Here is a 22,624-nt window from a genome sequence, read left to right on the forward strand (position 1 = left end):
GATGGGCGTAACCATGGACCTGTTGCACTTCGGGAGTTTCCGGAATGGGGGTAGGTATCTGCTGATTTGTATCTATTTCATGTTACCGTTATTGGGCGTGGCGGGCGGTGGGACAGACATGCTTGGAGCAGTGGGGGGGGGGGTGGCGGAGGTTAGCTACCTCGTGGCTGTCGTAACGTCAAGCTTGGCTTCTCTCACCACTTCCATGTTCCTTATTTCTAGCGAAGTCAAAAACTCATCAGTGGCCTACTGATTTTGTTCGATTTCTTTTCCTTCTTTTTCAAGTGTGTTTCATTGTAAAGTTTCTGTTTAACAGGATACAGTGTTTACTTCGTATTTTACATATGTCTTCTTTATTAGGGGTACTCTCCGGTTGAGCCAGATGATGTACCTCTAATAAATGGTCCGGGTGGAACTAGTTTCTCAATCAGTGGGGAGTAGATGGGTATGACAGATTACAACGGGGGACAAAGGTCCGCATTACCCACCCTTCACTACTTGAAAAGACTAGACAGAATATTTCTATTCCACGTTATTTGCAAACAGAGAATACCTCGTTAGAACTATTCCTTGAACAATAAATGTCCAGCCAATCAATCAATCAGTGGGGAGAAAAACAGGCATGACGGATTACAACGGGGGACAAAAGTCCGCATTACCTATCCTTCACTATCTGCAAAGGGAGACAGAATATTCCTATTCTTCTCTGTTTGTAGACAGGGAATATCTCAAAGAGCAATATTCAATAAAAAATTAACAACTTTAAGGTAAATACTCACAATATGACTACTCAACGAAGTTAAAAAGTAACGGATATAGGTACTTGAGAGGTTTTCGGTGGCAGATAATCTACAATATACACTTGTACATATGAGTCTGATACAGGGCGGATCTCTGTATAACTATGGATAATTAGATATTAGGATGGCATACAAAGCTCCCAACCTTCTTACTTTTTCTCTTAAAGGGTTTCAAATTGGGGACAAATATTAGGCTGTGCTCTAGAGGTTGACGGTGTTGCTCCACTGGTACTCGAGCCTTCTCATGAAGCAGAAGGAGCCGCTCTCAATCTCCTTAACTCTTCCCTTGCAAAGTTGACCGGATTCTTAGTCTGCAACTGCTTCAGCATACTTGCAGTTCCACACAAGTCCTTTTTATTGGGGTCTCCTCTTGAAAGCAGTCTTGCATATGCGGCAAGTAACTTTTCTTGCATTCACCTTTTTTAAGACTTGTGAAAATTAATTTCAAAACATTCAATAAATACGGTCATTGTGTCAAATGCTTTATTAAAAATATGCAGAAAATGTTCCCTTTATTTGTTGTTAAGGTCTTTACAAGAGAATTTGAAAGGAGAAAGTAGGAGATGAATAACACATGTAGGACGTTATATCTCAAACTGCAAAAATTGATAAAGAGGGTGGACCAAAGTCTGCATGATGAATGCCAGTGGAAGCGTTTCAGGCACACTGTGAAGATTTTAAAAAATATAAATATTGTCAAGTTTTACTTTGACTTGTGATGTTTGATCTCATTTAGTCACTTCAATCTAATTTTAAACACTAATTTTCTTTTTGTTTTGCTGATTAACTACAATACTTATTTTGGACTCCATATTATATGTTGTTTATTATATTGTTTTGTTACTTATAGTTCTAGTTATTTATTGTAGTGTTATCTTTTAGTTATAGTTCCGGTTATTGTTTTAATAAAAGTTAATTAAAAAAGTACATACGTCTGTTTTTTTGTAGGGGTAGCAGTCATCAATAGAAATGATATTTATAATTTGAAGTATAATGCTGAAGCTCACTCATTAGCAACATATTGTGGTGAAATTTTAACCTATGTGCTGACGTAAGTGTTCCATAAACTACTACTATGGTAACAGGCAAAATACTGTTTGGGGGTAGGGTATAATACGCAGGAATGCTGTAAAAATACATGGGCAAGGGCTGTTCTGTTTTCCACTGTTGCAACATAAAGTGATCGATAAAAATACGATAATCAGGCCTATCAGCGACTAAGACAGCAGGCCGAGTCTCTTTTGCTCAACGGCTCCCTCATGGGACGAAGAAACGCCCTTTTTCACGAAATAGGAATATTTTACTTGCAGGAAAATTGTTAATTTCCCGTGAAAATACATTAGCCTGGAACATTGTTAGTGATAAACTGTAAATGCATCTGGGTCCTCCGCTTAAAAAAAAAATATATAAAATATATTTGTGAATTAGAATAAGAATATATGTTACAGCTATAGATATTTGCTATTAAAAAACCATTGAAATTCACTGAAAAAACCATAGGTTTTAGGCCATATATAGTTAGGGATTAGCATTTACAAAACCTTAATTTACTCGCACAAAACCATTGAAATTCGCATATATAGTTAGATGCAATAACTATATATCGCGCAACCGCAATCCACTGCTGATGATGTCACATATTACATCATTCATGACATGGTCAGTGACATCACTGATGACATCACTGATGACAACTTAAATGACATCACTGATGACAACTCAAATGACATCACTGACAACATCACTGATGACATCAATCATGTGATAATACGATCAACCTCTTCAGACTCTAATATAACCTTAGATACACTCAGAGTAAACAGACACTCACAGACTGTCACTCGTCCATGGAGTTACTCACACACCTAGTCAGTCATGCACTGAATCAATCACACCTCCATTTCCTCAACTATACAGTTATACACACCTTACTTATTCAAACATATACTAACACATATTTACTCTCTTATACAATTCCTGATACAAGTTTTCAATGATCCATTCAGCCACTCACACATTTACTGGCTCTTATACACAGTAATTTATATATGTGAACTCTCACATGTACTGTGTTTTACATATGTACTTACTTTGACATGTAGCACTGAGATATCTATTCACTCACCAATACACTCATACACTGTCAACCACCCATACAGCTGTTTCCACATGCAGTTTTGAACCCATAGATCTAGTGAATCAACTGTTCACACATGTATGCACAGTCACACACCTCCCAGCCACCCTCACACACACACTCACTCTCCCATACAAATACTTGGGCAACCAATCAATAACCCATATAGTTACTCATATAGCTACTGATCAACACATGCAGCAGTTCATAGAACAACAGATATAATGATGCACAAATTAAGACAGTTTAGTCACTAACCCATGCACTCAGTGAGACACATTTAATCGCTCTCTCATACAGTCAGTCATGCACCTACTAAATCCTTCATCCAGACACTTATACATCCACTCATTCTTCAATATGTAAGACATATTTTAACTTTACATAAACATACAGTCACTGGATGATGTCATCAGTGATGTCACTGACCATGTCATGAATGATGTAATATGTGACATCATCAGCAGTGGATTGCGGGTGCGCGATATATAGTTATTGCATCTAACTATATATGCGAATTTCAATGGTTTTGTGCGAGTAAATTAAGGTTTTGTAAATGCTAATCCCTAACTATATATGGCCTAAAACCTATGTTTTTTTCAGTGAATATATATATATATATATATATATATATATATATATATATATATATATATATATATATATATATATATATATATATATATATATATATATATATATATATATTACCTACTGGCGGTCGCCAGTAGGTATATATAGTTAGGATTTTTTCTCTATGGGATTTTTGAAAATTCTATGTCTAATAACTTTGGCGTTTGTGGACGGAATTGGCTGAGATTTTCAGGGAAATGGAACATTCTGTTTCTGAGCAGCCCCTGACAATTTGGGGGGTTTCATCAAGGGGGGGCCGAGAAAAAAGGGGGGTCCCAAAACGTGTTTTTCCCATGTTAATTTCCATAGGGCGGTTGGCCTCACTTTTAGCTCGAACGGCTGAATGGATTTGCACGAAACTTGGCAAAATTGTAGGGACTGTTAGCCCAATGTGCCTTTGCTAGGTCTCAATATATGTGCTCCAGTGGATTTTGAGTAATTTAGGTTCAAAAAAAGATATATATCTGGGCGGAGCCTAACCACACATCTGATCTGATTGGCTGTCAGCACTTCATCCAAGAAGTGTTGGCAGCCATCATGGGACCAATATACATGATAGCACCTCATTAAAAAGCATTGTAGTTAATAGAGGATTTTAGGACTTTAGTTACATTATAAATCATTTGTTGATGGTACCATACTCGTTTTAGGAATTGTGGTGGGTTCTAAGGTGATTTTACCATGTGAAAAAACCTTCTGCTGTGATATCATGAATATTGTTTGAAAGAAAACTAATATCTCATGATTTTCCCACAGTGGTTTGGAAGGGGATCTATAAGCTAAACTGAAAGCATATTTTCTGTAAATTCACATTATCTTTCTCAGTCATGTGAAAATGAAGTCTGACATTCTCAGTAAAACATGTACATCCAACAAGGACAGAGACTGTCAGTTGATTCCTTTGTGTTCTACTGCAGCCTCCTAGAGTGTTCTAAAGAACAACTAGAGCGCTAACAGTCCTACTTATTACAAAGGTATGGCACACCTGAAGCCATCTTGATTGGAATAAAGTGGTAACTCTTAAAACATTTAATTTAAAAAGAAACAACATGAGGGGGTATATTTTGCCATAGAAAGTATGATTAGTGCTGCAGAATGAAAAATTAGGGCACATTTTGAGTGACTTCTCAAATCCTTTTCTATTTCATTAAAACATTCTGACATGCAGTCTCCCAAAATGGCCACCAGAGACAAAAGAGCCCAAATGTAGCCCAAATATCACCCAGATGTAGCCCAAGTATAGCCCAATGACAGAATGTCCCAGAGTGTTCTAAAGAACAACTAGAGCGCTAACAGTCCTACTTATTACAAAGGTATAGCACACCTGGAGCCATCGTGATGGGAATAAAGTGGTAACTCTTAAAACATTTAATTTAAAAAGGAACAAAATGAGGGGGTATATTATGCAATAGAAGGTATTATTAGTGTTTCAGAAAGAACAATTAGGGCACATTTTGAGTGACTTTTCAAATCCTCTTCTATTTCATTAAAAAATTCTGACATGCAGTCTCCCAAAATGGCCACCAGAGACAAAAGAGCCCAAATGTAGCCCAAATATCACCCAGATGTAGCCCAAGTATAGCCCAATGACAGAATGTCCCAGAGTGTTCTAAAGAACAACTAGAGCGCTAACAGTCCTACTTATTACAAAGGTATGGCACACCTGAAGCCATCTTGATTGGAATAAAGTGGTAACTCTTAAAACATTTAATTTAAAAAGGAACAAAATGAGGGGGTATATTTTGCCATATGAATTATGATTAGTGCTGCAGAAAGAAAAATTAGGGCACATTTTGAGTGACTTCTCAAACCCTCTTCAATTTCATTAAAAAATTCTGACATACAGTCTCCCAAGATGGCCACCAGAGACAAAAGAGCCTAAATGTAGCCCAAATATCACCAAGATGTACCCCAAGTATAGCCCAATGACAGAATGTCACAGAGTGTTCTAAAGAACAACTAGAGCGCTAACAGTCTTACTTATGACAAAAGTATGGCACACCAGAAGCCATCTTGATTGGAATGAAGTGGTAAGTCTGAAAACACTCAATTTAAAAAGGAACAACATGAGGGGGTTAATTTTGCCATAGAAAGTATGATTAGTGCTTCAGAAAGAAAAATTAGGGATCATTTTGAGTGACTTCTCAAATCCTCTTCTATTTCATTAAAAAAATTCTGACATGCAAACTGAAACATGCACTTTGAATACCAGCAGCAGACGTCCCTGGTGAGCAGTAGCTTTACTACAGTGATCTAATGTGCAACTAGAGTGCTAACATTCAGAATTTATGGCAAATGTGTGACACATCTGAATGCCTTCTTGATGGAACCAAAGTAAACAAGCATTGAAAATGCAATAGATCTCGCCCTCGTTTAAGTTAAAGCCATTCTGTTTGTAATGAGGTGGCTTTTTAGCTTTGCTTTTATTAGTGTTTTTTCAACTTTCATGTAAATAACATGCATCTGTATGCATATAAGTATATGTATGCATGCATTTATGTTTGTATTTATATAGATATACAGATGATATATGTTTATATATGTATGTATATATATATATTCACTGAAAAAACCATAGGCTATAGACCATATATAGTTAGGAATTAGCATTTACAAAACCTTGAAAATTCACTGAAAAAACCATAGGTTATAGACCATATATAGTTAGGAATTAGCATTTACAAAACCTTGAAAATTCACTGAAAAAACCATAGGTTATAGACCATATATAGTTAGGAATTCGCATTTACAAAACCTTATTTTACTCACACAAAACCATTGAAATTCCATATATAGTTAGTTGCACTAACTATATATCGCGCACCCGCAATCCACGGCTGATGATGTCACATATTACATCATTCATGACATGGTCAGTGACATCACTGATGACATCACTGATGACATCTCAAATGACATCACTGATGACATCACTGATGACAACATCCAGTGACTGTATGTTTCTGTAAAGTTAAAATATATCTTACATATTGAAGAATGAGTGGATGTATAAGTGTCTGGATGAAGGATTTAGTAGGTGCATGACTGACTGTATGAGTGAGTGATTAAATGTGTCTCACTGAGTGCATGGGTTAGTGACTAAACTGTCTTAATTTGTGCATCATTATGTCTGTTGTTCTGTAAACTGTTGCATGTGTTGATAAGTAGCTATATGAGTAACTATATGGGTTATTGATTGGTTGCCCAAGTATTTGTATGGGAGACTGAGTGTGTGTGTGGGTGGCTGGGAGGTGTATGACTCTGTGCATAGATGTGTGAGCAGTTGATTCACTAGATGTATGGTTTCAAAAGTGCATGTGGAAACAGCTGTATGGGCGGTTGACTGTGTGCATGAGTGTATTGGTGAGTGAATGGATATCTCAGTGCTACATGTCAAAGTAAGTACATATGTAAAACACAGTACATGTGAGAGTTGACATATATAAATAACTGTGCATAAGAGCCAGTGAATGTGTGAGTGGCTGTATGGATCATTGTGAACTTGTATCAGGGATTGTATAAGAGAGTAAATATGTGTTAGTATATGTTTGAATAAGTAAAGTTTGTATAACTGTATAGTTGAGGAAATGGAGGTGTGATTGATTCTTTGCATGACTGACTAGGTGTGTGAGTAACTCCATGGATGAGTGACAGTCTGTGAGTGTCTGTTTACACTGATTGTATCTAAGGTTATATTAGAGTCTGAAGAGGTTCATCGTATTATCACATGAATGATATCATCAGTGATGTGATCAGTAATGTCAAATGAGATGTCATCAGTGATGTCATCAGTGATGTCATTTGAGATGTCATCAGTGATGTCATTTGAGATGTCATCAGTGATGTCATCAGTGATGTCACTGACCATGTCATGAATGATGTAATATGTGACATCATCAGCAGTGGATTGCGGGTGCGCGATATATAGTTAGTGCCACTAACTATATATGGAATTTCAATGGTTTTGTGTGAGTAAAATAAGGTTTTGTAAATGCGAATTCCTAACTATATATGGTCTATAACCTATGGTTTTTTCAGTGAATATATATATATATATATATATATATATATATATATATATATATATATATATTTGTATATATATATTTTTTTCACACTTATAACCTTTGGTTTGGGTGTGCCTTAGTGCGCCCATACCGCCGGGGTTTACACCTCACGGTCCTGACGAATGCCTGTTTAAATTACAACACATAGGCAGAAACATGTTGACCACTTTCTAGTGGACTTCTCTGAACAATTTATTCAGCCTTGATGTCCCACACTTTGTTTTTAATTGTGTCTGATTGGCTTCTAATAAAATGTATTCTTTGACACAATAGTGACATTTTTAATACTCACTTTTTTCACCATTTCACTGAACACGAACGACCAGTTCCGCTGTAATTCTGGCGTCGACGCACACCAGGGTGGCATTTGGCCTCTCCAGGTCGGGCCCGATGATGAAGCATGTCACCAACTAGGTTGGTGAGTGAGGGCTGTATCAAAAACCTATTTGGGTTCTCTGGTTGTGCTAATCCTTAATTATTAAAAGGCACGCTCTTCTGTTGTTACGATTAGTCACATAATGTAGCAGAAGGGGCAGCATTTCCAAACCAGAAGCATCTGTGAAAATACAAGATGGAGACTTTTTCGAAGCAGGGGCCAGAGTGATGTTACAGGTGTAGCTACATGATTGGTTCTCTAAAGACAGATGTAAATTCCCATTATAAACATTCAAATCTGGGTATTATATCATTGTTTGAGGACATGCCTCTCTGAAAAGGAGAAACTTCCTGTTGTCTAAGTGCATGCCCCCATTACAAACTCATACATACAGGTATGCAGGCAGGATGAGGGTCTGCACACCCTACAGCCAGTCACTTCAGAAATATCCTGGTACTACTGGTAGGTTTGTGAAGGAGTTTACAACCCGCTGAAGGGTTGGAGCATGACCACCGCAAGCTACCACTAATTCCTCTGTCTGTCCTCCTGGCAGCCTCTATGGATATGCTTGGTTAATGTGTTTTTTTTCAATGAGTTGAAAGGCCCAATGTGCATTTTTCGGAGACTGTGGACCTGCATAGAGGTACACAGCTACCCACAGGAAAAGTCAGAATAACTTGATTATTTCACATTCCACTAATCTCTCTCATCTCTCACTACTTGAATGCATCTTCTGTAATAATGAACAATGTTTTTTTCATGCAGATATGCCAAACTGCCTAACATGCCCTGAATACCAGTGGTCCAATCAGAAGAGAAATGCCTGCATCCCAAGAGTGGTGGAGTTCCTGTCCTATGAGGATCAGCTGGGAGTTACCTTAAACTCCATTACAAGTTTGTTCTCCCTCCTCACTGCTGGAGGGCTGGGAATCTTTATGAAACACAGGGAAACACCTCTGGTTAGAGCCAACAACCTGGATCTCAGCTACATCCTCCTCCTCTCCCTCATGCTGTGCTTCCTAAGCTGTTTTTTGTTTATTGGACGCCCTTCCATGAGGTTCTGTCTTCTACGTCAAACTACCTTTGGGATCATTTTCACCATTGCTGTTTCTTCAGTTTTAGCAAAAACTCTCACAGTTATCATTGTCTTCAATGCCAGAAAATCGGGCAGTAAACTCAGATAGTGGGTGGGCCCTCGATTATCCATCTTTGTGATGCTTCTCTGCTTACTTGGAGAGGTGGTGATCTGCACAGTGTGGCTCCTTCTCTCTGCTCCATTTCCAGACACTGACACCAAATCAGAAACCGGAAAAATGATCTTACAGGGTAACAAAGGTTCTGTCGCAGCGTTCTTTGCTGTGGTTGGTTATATGGGACTCTTGGCTCTTCTGAGCTTTGTTGTTGCCTCAATAGCTAGAAAGTTACCGGCTACTTTCAACGAGGCCCAGTTTATCACCTTCAGCATGCCGGTATTCTGCAGTGTCTGGGTTGCCTTCATCCCAGCGTACCTGAGCACCAAGGGCAGGTACATGGTGGCCGTGGAGGTCTTCACCATCCTGACTTCCAGCGCTGGACTGCTGGGCTGCATCTTCATCCCCAAAGTTTACATCCTACTCCTTAGGCCTGAGCTGAACACCAAGGACTATCTAATGGGAAAACAAGCTACCACCTAAGACTTCCAGAGTAATACTGAGTGGCAAAATATCAACCTGTAAAAATACCAAGTGCAGAATATTTGATAGCATGGTCTCTTCAAGGTAGGTATATCCTCTTCCATGCGTCGGGCGGCCCCCGGCGGTCTGACGTCATGGTGGCCGTGTGTTGAGGACGGCCGGGGGCAGTTCGTTTTCCACACACGTGGAATTCTCCCACACAGCGGGGGAATTCCAGCCCCATCGAAGTGGTTACATAAGTGTGTGCTTACATTTACTATTTTTAATTTCACATCTATGTATCTTGACACTATGTATATCATCAACACACATCAGTGTGGAGGTAAAAATATTAAGGGACTTATTGAAGTTGGTTTTGCGTAGCCCTTATGCCATGCAAGGGGGCCCATGAGTGACGCACGTAAGGCCACCTTGTGTGGCTATGAGTGGCTTGATAAATCAAGAGAAATGCAACGCAGTGCACATCGCTGTTATGTTACTCTGTCCTGGGAAGGCATTCGACCCATTCCTGCGCATCCACCCGTGGATTCTGAAGCATTCATAGATTTACTAATACTGGTAGACTTGGGAATGTGTCAGAATGCCTTCCGACATGAGGCATAACAGGGAGTAATATCTGCATTTCTCCTTGTTACATCCTCTTTCTATCTGTGCTCCATTCTGCAGCACACATTGAAATAATTAAATACCTCAGGGGATTGTTTTTGTGCAGGAAGGTGTCCCATTCTGCACAAATACAATCCTGCTTACAACGCAGGCACCCTCGTACCATGGTTCAAGGGTGCCTGTGTTGGTGCTAGCCAGCCCTATAAAATGACAGTGCTCAGTACAGCACATTTCCAGCCCTTTCTCTATCACGCAGTGCAGCACAGAAAGGTGACGCGCTGAGCTGCGTGAGATCTTAGTAATATGATCCTAAATATAGACTTACCAATATACTTACCTTGACAATACTGCTGTAGATCCCAGCCTGACTTGGTATTTTTGCAGCCAATATTCTGCACTCAATTTGTGCTAGAAAATCCACTAGAGCCCAATGAAGAATGAGGAAATAGGTGTCCGGTTGTACTGGGGTATTTTCACAGTTCATCATTTACACACAAGTAGATCTGTATTGTACTAGTCACAATTATACTGACTTAAATATGTGATCCTTTAGGAAATACGTCATCATCTTAGTATTCTAGAAATCAAAAATGTATGCTGAAAGAGATGATTTAGAATTATTTAAATATGCGCCTAACAGTATATATTTGCCCTAAAACAAAAACTGCGCATTGCAGAACTGTATTTTCCTATGCTTGTCAAAACTAGGTGCAAACTAGACATAAACTTCATTTTGAATTCTGAAGCAGTCATGATGTGTGTTTTCATTTCTTCTCTCATTGCACGTGACAAATTGTGCATCATGTGTTGACATGCTGTTCTTGAAGAATGCCAGAGGAATACTTTACTACATTTCAAGGCTCCTCCTGCCTGCACTACTGTGGTCCACTTTTTTGTTGTTGAGATTGTTAGTGTTTAAGTGTAACTTGATTTGTACTGAGACATCTGATTGCATTAGGGAATATTCCATTAGGGGTTGGTGTTGAGATGGTGTTAAATCATACTGCATTATGTTTTATATTCTATATGCCAAATATGCATAATGGCACAAATCCCAAATGCTGATGACATGATTTGTATTGTTAAATTTGCTACACAAAGAATTGTTTTTGTAAGCTAGCTAGGTCTGGTGTTTCCTGACTTTAGAGAGTGGACTCACGTTAGTCTGTCACCTGATTATGACTTTGAATATGTTACTCTAAGATTTGACCTCAGTATATTGTCTTTGCTGTGTTTGACTGAGTCTCATTCTAAATACCTGTATTGATTTAGTGTGTATTTTAACTAACTGTTATTTTTGGCTTCTGTATTGCACTTTATTATTAGATAAACCTTCATGGTTTCAAAACCTTCTAGAAGGCTCAAGTCCCTACTTGATTTAAGGCTTATTCAATCAACTAGGCTGATGTATTTGTTGTGTGTTATCTGGACACATTGCTTCATATGTTCTTGAGGTTAATACCGTCTTGGATCCTGCACAGGTGCTTTCTCTTAGATTATCTGGTAAGATGGGGTCAACACCGTCATAAATAGGAGGTTTGTTAGTGACTACATTAACTGCATATTATTGGTAGGGGATGTTTTGTAGCTTCAAGTGGAGATTCCTGAAATGTTCAATGATGTTACAAAAGAATGAGATGCTGTGTGCTGGTCAGCTTGAAATGTTTATCCAAGGGGATGTACCATCTGCCACAGTGCTTAAGAACCTGAATAAAAGCTCCTTCCCCCTAAGCTTGTACCATCGTGGTGCTGCAGCATGTTTTTGGAGAAGAGTTGCCCAGCATTACAGAAGCAGAGTCAGTGCTTGATGATACTAAAGACCCACAAGTGGACTGCAATCACTGCTTACTTTGCTCTTTCATGATGACATTGGGGTGAAGAACAAAGCCAGTGCCAAGTCACCTCATCATCGCCCCACAGTGTGACAACTATTGTCCAGGTTTTGTGAATTATTGTGTTTCAGTGTGACAACAGATGTCCAAGTTTCTCAAAACTAAACTAAAGCTCAGTAGCTATGATGGAGGTCCATTCCGGGAGTGTTTCTGTAAGGTGTAGAAGGAGTGCCCTACTCTTGTGTTACACGTTGTTATCTTGCTCTATGGCATATGCTCTGCTACAATAGAAGAATGACTGCCCCCTCTCCTCGCACTTCCAATTTGGTTATTCACCACAAACTAAATGCTCCCCGAGTCCAGGTTGCTAGTGGTGACTGGCTGGGTGGTGTTGAGGGTGGCTGTCCATTGAGCCTCTGTTACTTTGTTCCCGCTGCAATCAGAGGAGCTGAGGGGCAGCCAGTGGATTCCACAAAGTCTACTGAGGGGATGTAGGTATCTTTACTGAGACCAGATACCTCAAATAAGAGGCAAATATGCCCTGGGATCTAGTGGGCTTTCTACACCCCCCTGCCCGGAGTGGCAGATGTGGGGAGATTACATCCAGTTACCCCTAGAGAGGGCTGAAAGGCTTTCTGATTTGTTTTTAAGGAAGGGGGTATGAGATGGGCAGTCCCCACTCATATATATATTTTTGTCCTTGGTATCTAGTGGGCTTTCTGACCCTCTTCCCAAGGGGCGGATTGGGGGCCATAACCAGGGTTCAGAAAGACTGATGCCCCGTTTTTCTGGGGTGGGCGGCATGGCCTTGCCCATGGTGGACAGCCCCCACCCCTATACTTAAATAAAATATTTCCTTGGTGTCTAGTGGGATTTTTGTTCCCCACCCCCAAGGAGGCAGATCGGGGGTAATTACTTGCATACATCCACCACAGGGCAGAAAGGCTGTAATCATCAAATGTGCTGGTAGGAGCACAAGCCTTTGCCTACGGGGCTGCTTACGCCATTCTACAAGTGGATCACTCTATTGTGCTGATGACCAAGCAGAGATCCACTGGCCAGAGGTAGCAGGAGAGATTTTCCCCACCTATTACTCTCTCAAAAGAATCAGCAAGGCTGAGATATGCCCCCAAACACTAATTCTGTGAAAGTAAAATGAGCACATCAGCTTGTTTTACTTTCATTTTCCTCTATTGGCCCAGTGAGATTTTCCTGAGCAGCCTGACGTAAAAAAATAAAACCCTTAAGGACTCCCTCTGGTACAGAGGGGCCTTTGTACACCTGCTCAGTGTTGGCACATAGCAAATCCAAAACAAAGGCAGGCCTGTTGAAATTAACACTTTATAGGTAAAGTGTCTTTTCCTTAGTGCAGTTTGTGACTGTGGTATTGAGAAGAACAAAACAGGCTTGTGTCCGTTCACCACTGTGTCCCTGGATCCATTTAGTACTCTTAGGAAACAAAAGCATTGATGCCACTTCAAATATGTATTGGATGGGATTCTGCTGGGTCACAAAAACCTGTCATTCACATTTAAGCGTCGGTGCATTGAACTAAGCTCACTCGGGTCACCCATGGGCGTGACAGCAATCCTCGTAGAGCTGAGCCAGAGAGCCCTACACAACAATATGTTCTACACACAAACATCTTTATCAGCGTCTTCTATAAAAATGTCTTCTGTGGAGGATTTCATGATTTTTCAAAATGTCCTGATAAGAGAGGCAACAAAGCTGAAAATATAAATGGAGACTCCCAGATAGGCGGACTCAATAATAGTTGATACTTTGCAGCCACGAGCTTTCATTTGGTCCACCTTACCATTGGTTTCAGGTTTTGCAGAGTTAGCTTAAGAAAAGTCCCTGACTCCAGCTACAATCATGTCTGCTACTGCAAGGCTTCTCCATAAATACAGACCTTTATAGCAGGATCAATTTATTTGAACCTGGAGCCTAGGCTAGACTTAGGGATAGTCTTGACTATAAGAAAGAGAGACCCTTCTTCTCCTGTAATTACATACATCATAGGGAGAAATTCAGAGGGTTGATGCTGTAGGAAGTGAAGTAAATGCTTCTGTAGCTGTAGCTTTTATAACAGCTAGAGCATCAGCTTTGTTGGGGCAGTATGACTGAGCTCTTTAAGAATCACTTACTACCTTTGCAGGCGACTTGCCTAAAGATAGAAGACAGGACATTTTGAAGTAAGTATAGGAAGGTCAGATAGTCTTCAAATAAGTTCCACTATTGCTTCTGCGGGCCTTACTATCACAGAGTTTTAAGGAAAAGATTGCCAGCAAGGGGTTTGTTTGAGGGTCTGAGTTAGACAGTATAACGCAGTCTGTGTTAATTGGACTTAACAGCTGAATGAAACAGCGACTGTTCAAAATCTTACGAATCTGTAAGTCAGATACTATAGAAACTACCACACTAGCCCCATAGAAATGTAGTGATTTGGACAGATTCAACAACAAACTTGCGTTTTCTGGCAGTGAATGCGAATTAAACACAAGAGTACAAGTGAAGCAACACGAAAGGATAAATTTTTGAAAAAATTATTTTTATATTGAAATAAATCATCAATGAAAATCAAGGGTGTACAGTTGTAAACAATTGCATGTGTTTCTAATGTAAATGGAGCCGAAAAAAACAATCCATAAATACAAAAGAAGGCAATCCAGTCAAGAATACATTAAATTAAATTGACTTCTTTCCAAGATGGTAAATAGGAAGCCAGATGTAAAACAGGAAGAGAGACTTGGATTGAAGAGTCGACGTTTCGGTCTCAGTGGAATAATCCAGAGACCATCATCAGGACAAAAGAATGATGCAATAAGGATGACCCTTATTTCATTAATGAAACAAAGCTGTAGATGGAATAATGCAGAGTATGAACAAATCATTGCCTTAGGGAAGCTATAAGTCTGCCCCGAAGTAATATCCAAATAATCAAGCCAGGAACGATTTAGAACTTTAGGGAACCTGTGGTTTCAATCTCAGGGTTCAAGATGGTTCTGTAGCGAGTTACTGGCACGAAGCGTCTCTTCTGTATCCAATCAGAGGGGAGCTCTGTCCAAATCACTACATTTCTATGGGGCTAGTGTGGTAATTTCTATAGTATCTGAATTACAGATTCGTAAGATTTTGAACAGTCGCTGTTTCATTCAGCTGTTAAGTCCAATTAACACAGACTGCGTTATACTGTCTAACTCAGACCCTCAAACAAACCCCTTGCTGGCAATATTTTCCTTAAAACAATTTTACTGCCCAAGCCCGCAAGGGTATATTGGGTTACCCACCCCTATTTCCAATCACAGAGTTTTGTCACATCATCTCACTCCCTGAATGGTCCTGGCTGAAGTTACCCACCCCAGTCAAGACTCAGGACTCAAGAAAATCTCCCCTTTACCAGGGCAGTCCTTTTAGTACCCCATACGGATAAGCAGATGGAGTGTTTTAAGAAAGAGGAGGAAATGCTATGGCAGTGGTGTAAAGGAGAGATTTTATTGTTTTCATTTCAGACATAGACATAATAGGTACCAGCCTGAAAAGAGGGTTCAATCCCTTCAATGGTACTTTTAGCCCAAGGCTCATTGACAGCAATAGCAGCATCAAGCCCAGTACTACTGCAGAACCAGTCGAGACAGAGGGCAGCAGCAGCATTGCTACTCATTAGGGAAGTCTTTCTCACAATCTTAACAATAAAAGCTTCAGTCCTACTACTCTATTTGCCACTCCACTGGGAGGGATTGTAAAAAAACACCCGCCAGAGAGGAGACTAATTATCACCAAAAGATGGGTCCCACAGATCATGCAGGATGGCCGGCACTTAAGATCAAATCTCCTCCTACATCAATCTCTCTAAAAGCCAACTCTAAGACATCAATTGACACTTTTAAGATAGGAGGTGAGTTTACTGCTCCATAAACATGTATTACAACCAGTTCTTTCATCTTAAAAAGGAAAAGGAATCTATGCCAGATATTTTTGACTCCCAAGAAAAACCCAAAGAGGCGTTGAGGCTGATCCTTGATCTGAGACAAGCCAACTAACCGATCAGGAAACAAACATTTAGAATGTTAGTTTTGCATCAGAAATATCCACTGCATATGAAGTGTGATTGGATGTGTTCTTTGCATCTATGGTATGCTTTTTTCACATACAAGTGACAGCAAAAGACAGAATGCATGTATGTATATACGTAGATTTTCTACAGCATGGGCCAAGCCAAAGGGCAGCCGGGTACTGTATGAGGTCAAGGACAATCGCACCATCTTGCTGGACCGTATCGCGAAGCTGGGGATCACAGGCCAAGTGCTAAAGTGGCTGGAGTCTTTTCTAGCAGGTCGTACTCAAAGGGTACAGCTGGGTGATCAGCTATCAGGGATTAGTGATGTAACATGGGGCGTGCCTCAGGGGTCAGCGCTGTCCCCCCTGCTGTTCAATATCTACCTGCAGCCGCTGGTTGAGGAGCTCATGAGCCGGAACTGCGAAGTTTTGAACTACGCAGATGATACCCAGCTACTGGTTCAGCTGGATGACACCATCGAAGCCCAGGAATCAGTGAGAAATCTGCTCAGCTTCACGGTCAACTGGATGACCAACAATCTGTTGAAAGTGAATGCTGAAAAAACTGAGGTGCTGGTCCTCAGCAACCTAGGGAACCCCTGGAGTGACCTATACTGGCCCCCAGAGTTAGGTTATACTCCCCCCCTGGTAGGGTGGTAAAAAGTCTGGGTCTGAGGATTGATGCAGATCTCTCGATGGCTCCCCAAGTTGCAGCCGTGGTTGGCTCTTGCACAGGTGTACTGAGGCATTTGCGGAAATTGGTACCCATCTTATCAGCCCCTACCCTGCAATCGATTGTATCTGCCACAGTTATTTCAAGACTTGATTACGGCAATGCACTATACCTCGGCTTGCCACAGAAGTTGTTGAGGAAGCTGCAGGTAGTACAGAACGATGCCGCAAGGCTGGTCTACTCCCTGCCTAGAAATTCTCACGCCACCCCCCTGCTCCAAAAGTTGCACTGGCTACCGGTCAAGTACAGAGTACAATTCAAATGTCTCTGTGTGGCCCACAAGGCTCTCTTTGGTAAAGCACCAGAGTATATAAAACAACGTCTTATGAGATACGTTCCCGGTAGACCTCTGCGTTCAGGGATGACCTCTAATCTGATCAAACCTAGATTCAAGCTAAAAACCAGAGGAGGCAGAGCCCTGTCTGTGCTTCTCCCACAGTTGTGGAACGCACTTCCGGCTACTTTGAAGGAAGAATCTCAGTTACTGCCCTTCAGAAAGAAATTAAAAACCCATCTATTTAAAATGGCGATGACTCCAGCATAATCGACGGGTAGCCTGAGAGACTTGGGTTAACAGTGTGTTGTGTTGTTCTGCTTCTAAGCGCTTAGAGACCGGCGGTGATAGGCGCTATACAAATAAGCAATAACATAACATAACATAACAAGCATATAGTCAATGAGTGATACTAAAGGTACCTAGTTTGTAGACAGTTAATGCATTGTGATGTAGGGTTCTTAAACTCTTTGCTAAATCAGAGAACTGTTGAGAAGATCTTGAGGGATACAGTGATTTGGTCTCAGATCCTGGGTGCCTTTGCACTTCTTAGTCTGCAGTCTCATTGACCTCTTGCTGTGGGTATGCAGAGAACCACCAGAGATGGTGAACCTGTCTGAATCATCTGAATGAAAGATTCTAAGATTGATAGAAACCAGTCCCATAGTTAATGTAAAGTCCTTCCCTTCTGCTACAAGAACCTTCTCAAAGTGCATGGCTGTAGTGCCTGCTCACCTTAGGTGGGCAAAGTTCTACGTCTGTACCCTGGACTTAAATATTCAGCAAGAATCCTCACTTAACCTAAATTGTTCTAGCCAGGATTTCATCACAAAATAGTTACTGACCCACTTATATTGTTATATACATTTAATTGTTCATTATTGTTATCCTATTTCACAATTTTCAATGGAAAGTTCATCAGAAACACATTTCATTACATTTATAAAAATCATAAATATTTTTCATATACTTATCATACAGTAAAAACACTGCTCAGTCCTTACATACCCCAATATCCTCTAAAAACTACCTCTTCAACTCCTTTAACCACTTCCAATCCGTCACGATAAACATCTGAGTGGTACATGCTGTACCGTAAAAGGCATTCCATCATCACAAACCATGCCCCTCACCCATGTGCTCCGAGTGAGAAATGCATACATTAAAAATTCAATCTTGCATTTGTCCATCATACCTCTTTTAACAAGGCATCACCTTCTTACTGAGCCCAGAATATCCATACAATGATTAAGCATGTATTCAGGGGGAAGAATTCCTGGATAAATAAACATGAAAATGCCATGATAGTCAGATGTCAATCACATTTTGTCTTTTATAACACTGATGTAATGTGTTAGGTATAATCTATTTATCAATATGTTCATCTAATTTCAACTTGAAGTCCAATTCCGTTCTTATGTTATTCAGTGTACTCTCTTTTGCCATTAAGGATCCTATCAATTGTTTGAATTAGCTCCTTAGTATTTCTAGTGTCTTCACTTACCAAAGTTTTTGTACTGCTGCAGAAAACTAAAACATTCTAACAAGCCCTTCATAGAGGCCTCCAATACCTTCCAATACTCTCAATTCATCTCCTGGTTCTGAATTAATACCTTTAATCCATAAGGAGAGAAAAGTCCTAATCATGTCTATATTTATACTGAAACACGCCATTCAATAACTTTTATCATTCGTGCCTCTATATAGAAACTTCCAACAATATACAAACTCCTAGGCCATATTCTTTGTCCAAATCTACCGACATCCTCATACAGTAATCTAAGGAAAGTGTGCTCCTCGTTCCCAAAAGTTTCCCGCACACTGTTATATTTAGCACAAGTAACATGATGCTGGTTTACTGCAGCAAATTAGCCAATTTAATGTAATGCTCTAAATGCAAAGACTAATCTATCAACTCTGATGCTGGTTTTCCATCTTTCATTTGTGAATTTGGTCTGCAAATATTGCTCTTCGGAAAGACCAACCATCCCAATCTTTGTGCCTGTATATGTAGATCTTGCAGGTCAAATCAATCAATTAAGCAATCAAACAGCTTTCATAGAGTGCATGACTGTCACTCCTAGGGCTATCAGTGTGCTGAGTCTTCATCGAAGAGACCAGTCTTGAGTCTCTCTCTAAAGTATGTTGGCGAGGGGGCTGAATGGAGCTGGAAGAAAAGGTCGTTCCTGGTCTTGGCAGCAATGTAGGAGAAGAAGTGACCACAGACGCGGCTATGACGGATCCAGGGGGTGTGTGCGAGGGTGAGTGAAGAGGAGCACAGGTGACTAGAGGTTTGATGGAAGTTCAGTTGATATTTGATGTAGGCAGGTCCTAGGTCATGGATGGCTTTGTAGGGATGCGTGAGGAACTCAAACTGGCATATTTTCTGGATGGGGAGCCAGTAGAGGTCTCTCTGGTGGGGGCAACGTGGGTTAGTTTGGGGATGCCCAGGATGAGTCTGGCTGAAGCATTTTGTATGGTCTGGTGTCTTCTGAAGAGCTGGGTGGAAATGCCAGAGTAGAGGCTGTTGCCTTAGTCGAAGCGGCTGGTGACGAGGGTTTGAGTAACGCTCTTTCTGGTGTTATTATTATTATTATTATTATTCCGAGTTTTGTATAGCGCCTGGTTACCAATAGGCATCCCCGCGCTTATCAGAACATAACACTGCTACAAGAATGCAAGGATTAAACAGAGAAGTTTATGAAACCTGAAGAGACTGGCTTCGGAACGCAGTTGTAGGGGCAGTGAGTTCCACAAGGAGGCCACATTTATTGAAAACCTTCTGCCACCAGTTCTTGCCTTTTTCACCCTGCCAACCTGAAGGAGATGTTGGTGGTCAGAGCGGAGGGAACGAGAGGCCTTATAGGGCTGGACCATCTCCTCAAGAATAGGTGGACCCACCCCGTGCAGGACTTTGTGGGCGATGCAGAGTGACTTGAATTTCACCCGGTCCCTCACAGGGAGCCAGTGCAGTGCCCTCAACGCCGGGCGGGCAGATTGCCGCCTAGGGAGACCCGTCAAAAGCCTGGCAGCAGCGTTCTGCACTTGCTGCAGTCTGTTCAGGGTCGATTCGGGTGCGCCCAGGAATAGCGCATTGCTGAAATCCAGCCGCGAGATGATAAGTCCCTGGATGAGAAGCCTTCGAGTGGCCACTGGGAGCAAGGGCAGAATCTTCTGGGCTGAGCGGAGCAGGCCAAAGCACACGCCAGCAGTCTTTTTGGCATGGGTTTTAAATGATAGGTCCTGCTCCAGCCATACCCCCAAGCTCTTGATCTCCTGCTTGGGGGGGGGCATCGGTCCCAAACAGTCTGGCCAGCTGCTGGGGGGCAAAGATGGAGAGGAGTTCCCCAGCAGCATCAGTTCCGTTTTGGAGCCATTTAACTTTAGGGCTGAGCTGCACATCCACGTGTAGATCTTTTCAAGACACGTGTGCAGCCGGTCGGGATGGTACGCCGACTGGGAGAGGCCTACCACCAGCTGAGTATCATCAGCGTAACTGATGATTTTGATACCCAGCGGCCGTACCACATTCTCCAGGGGGGCCATGTAAACGTTGAATAAGGTAGGGCTCAATGAAGAGCCCTGTGGCACACCACACTGGAGAGGGGTAGAAGATGATTTTTCCTGGCCTTCCCACACCTCAAATGTGCGACCTTCCAAAAAGGAGGCGAACCATTTGAGGGCCAAACCCGTGACCCCCACCCCCGACAGCCGTTGGAGAAGCACCTGATGGTCCACGGTGTCAAAAGCAGCGCTGAGGTCCAGGAGGATCACTGCCACTGATCCCCCCGAATCCAGCATGCTCCTCGCATTCTCCACGACCGCCAGCAGGGCGGTGTCGGTCCCCTGACCGGGGCGAAAACCCGTTTGGGAGTCGCCCAGGAGGGAATTGGCTTCCAAGAAGTTGGAAAGGCGACTATTCACCAGCTTCTCAGCCACCTTACTGATACCCGGCAGCAAAGAGATAGGCCGAAAGTTGGCGAGATCGGCGCGATCGAGGTTAGGCTTTTTCAAAAGAGCCTTAACCACCGCCCCTTTCCAACTGGGGGGGACCACCCCATGGGCGAGAGACAGGTTTATCAAGTCCGTAACAGGGCCAACGATAGTAGATGACACCTGTTTAAGATATTTAATAGGTGCTGGGTCTTTCGGGGAGCCGCTCTTCATAGATCTCAGCACCAACAAGACTTCCTCCTTAGTAACTGGACCAAGGGAAGCCAACTCCACCAATGGTGACTCAGGTTGGGAGCTGGGATTGTCCTACAAAGAGGAGACCTCACCTAGCCGGGGAAGGGAAGCCAGTATGTTGTCGATTTTACTTAATTAATTTAATAAAGTTAATTTAATTTTACTTAATTTGTTAATTAGGTTCCATCTGAAGATTCTTTTGAGCATTCGAAGTGTGTGGAAGTGATGGAGCGTCTAGCTTCTCTCTGCATTTACTTCTGATAATGTTACTCTGTATAGCACATCCTCGTCCGAGGTTTCAAAACTGATACCATCTGGAGTACAGAAGATGGTACAGTTCATCTTACGTAACAAGTCTCATCCTGGCAAATTTATAGGACTGGTATCACACACCACAAATCGATGCATGTCTTTAAACTGTCCAATCACCACCTCTACGGGATCGGTGAGAGGATCTATGATCAAATTGTTTGCAACACTCACTACTTGGATTACTTTTCCAGAGAGAGGAAGGTTCTGAACCTCCACTAATCTAACAGTGGTACGAGTAGCACCAATGTCCACAAGGAAGGTATGATTTACACCATTCACCTTTCCATCCACTAAATGGACCTGACGTATCTATAACTAGAGATGCACCAAGTACGCACTCTCCCTCCTCCCCTAGGCACCGTCATAAACTCTCATGCGACTCATACCATTCTGCCTCATCCAATACTGAGTGGCAGCAGCTGCATGCGGGAGCTTAGTTACCTGTTCCTCGCAGAATCCTGTCTCTGCACTGTATCTCTGTAGATTTACACTCTGAGGAAAAGGTGGCTTTGGCACCTGATCCTGTTGGGGAGCTACCTGCTGCTGTTGTGGCTGTTGGTAACTCACCTCATTCTGCACCTGTGGATTTACAGATGGATTCACAGTGTCACTCTATGGAGGCAAACTACACTCAGATTTCCAATGCCCTAATTTTCCGGAATTGTGTCAGGGCATTTCTTCTTTGCTTCTTCTATACTTATCTGGCCTTTCCCTTTCCTAATATTAGGCTTTGTTCTTGTTTTATCACTTCCACTAGCTTGGTTTATTATTTGCGCCTCTTGCTGTTCTTCAACCTTTACTTGTGCCCACATTGCTTTCTCCTTTAGCTATCGCTGTCTGGTCTTGATGTCATCACTGCAATATTTAGCGTATCGCAGGACTTCATCAATGGGTTTGCTCTGCCACCCCACCAGGTGTTTCTTGATTGTCTCAC

Source organism: Lissotriton vulgaris, chromosome 10 (assembly GCF_964263255.1).
Source record: "Lissotriton vulgaris chromosome 10, aLisVul1.2, whole genome shotgun sequence".
NCBI classification, from domain to species: domain Eukaryota; kingdom Metazoa; phylum Chordata; class Amphibia; order Caudata; family Salamandridae; genus Lissotriton; species Lissotriton vulgaris.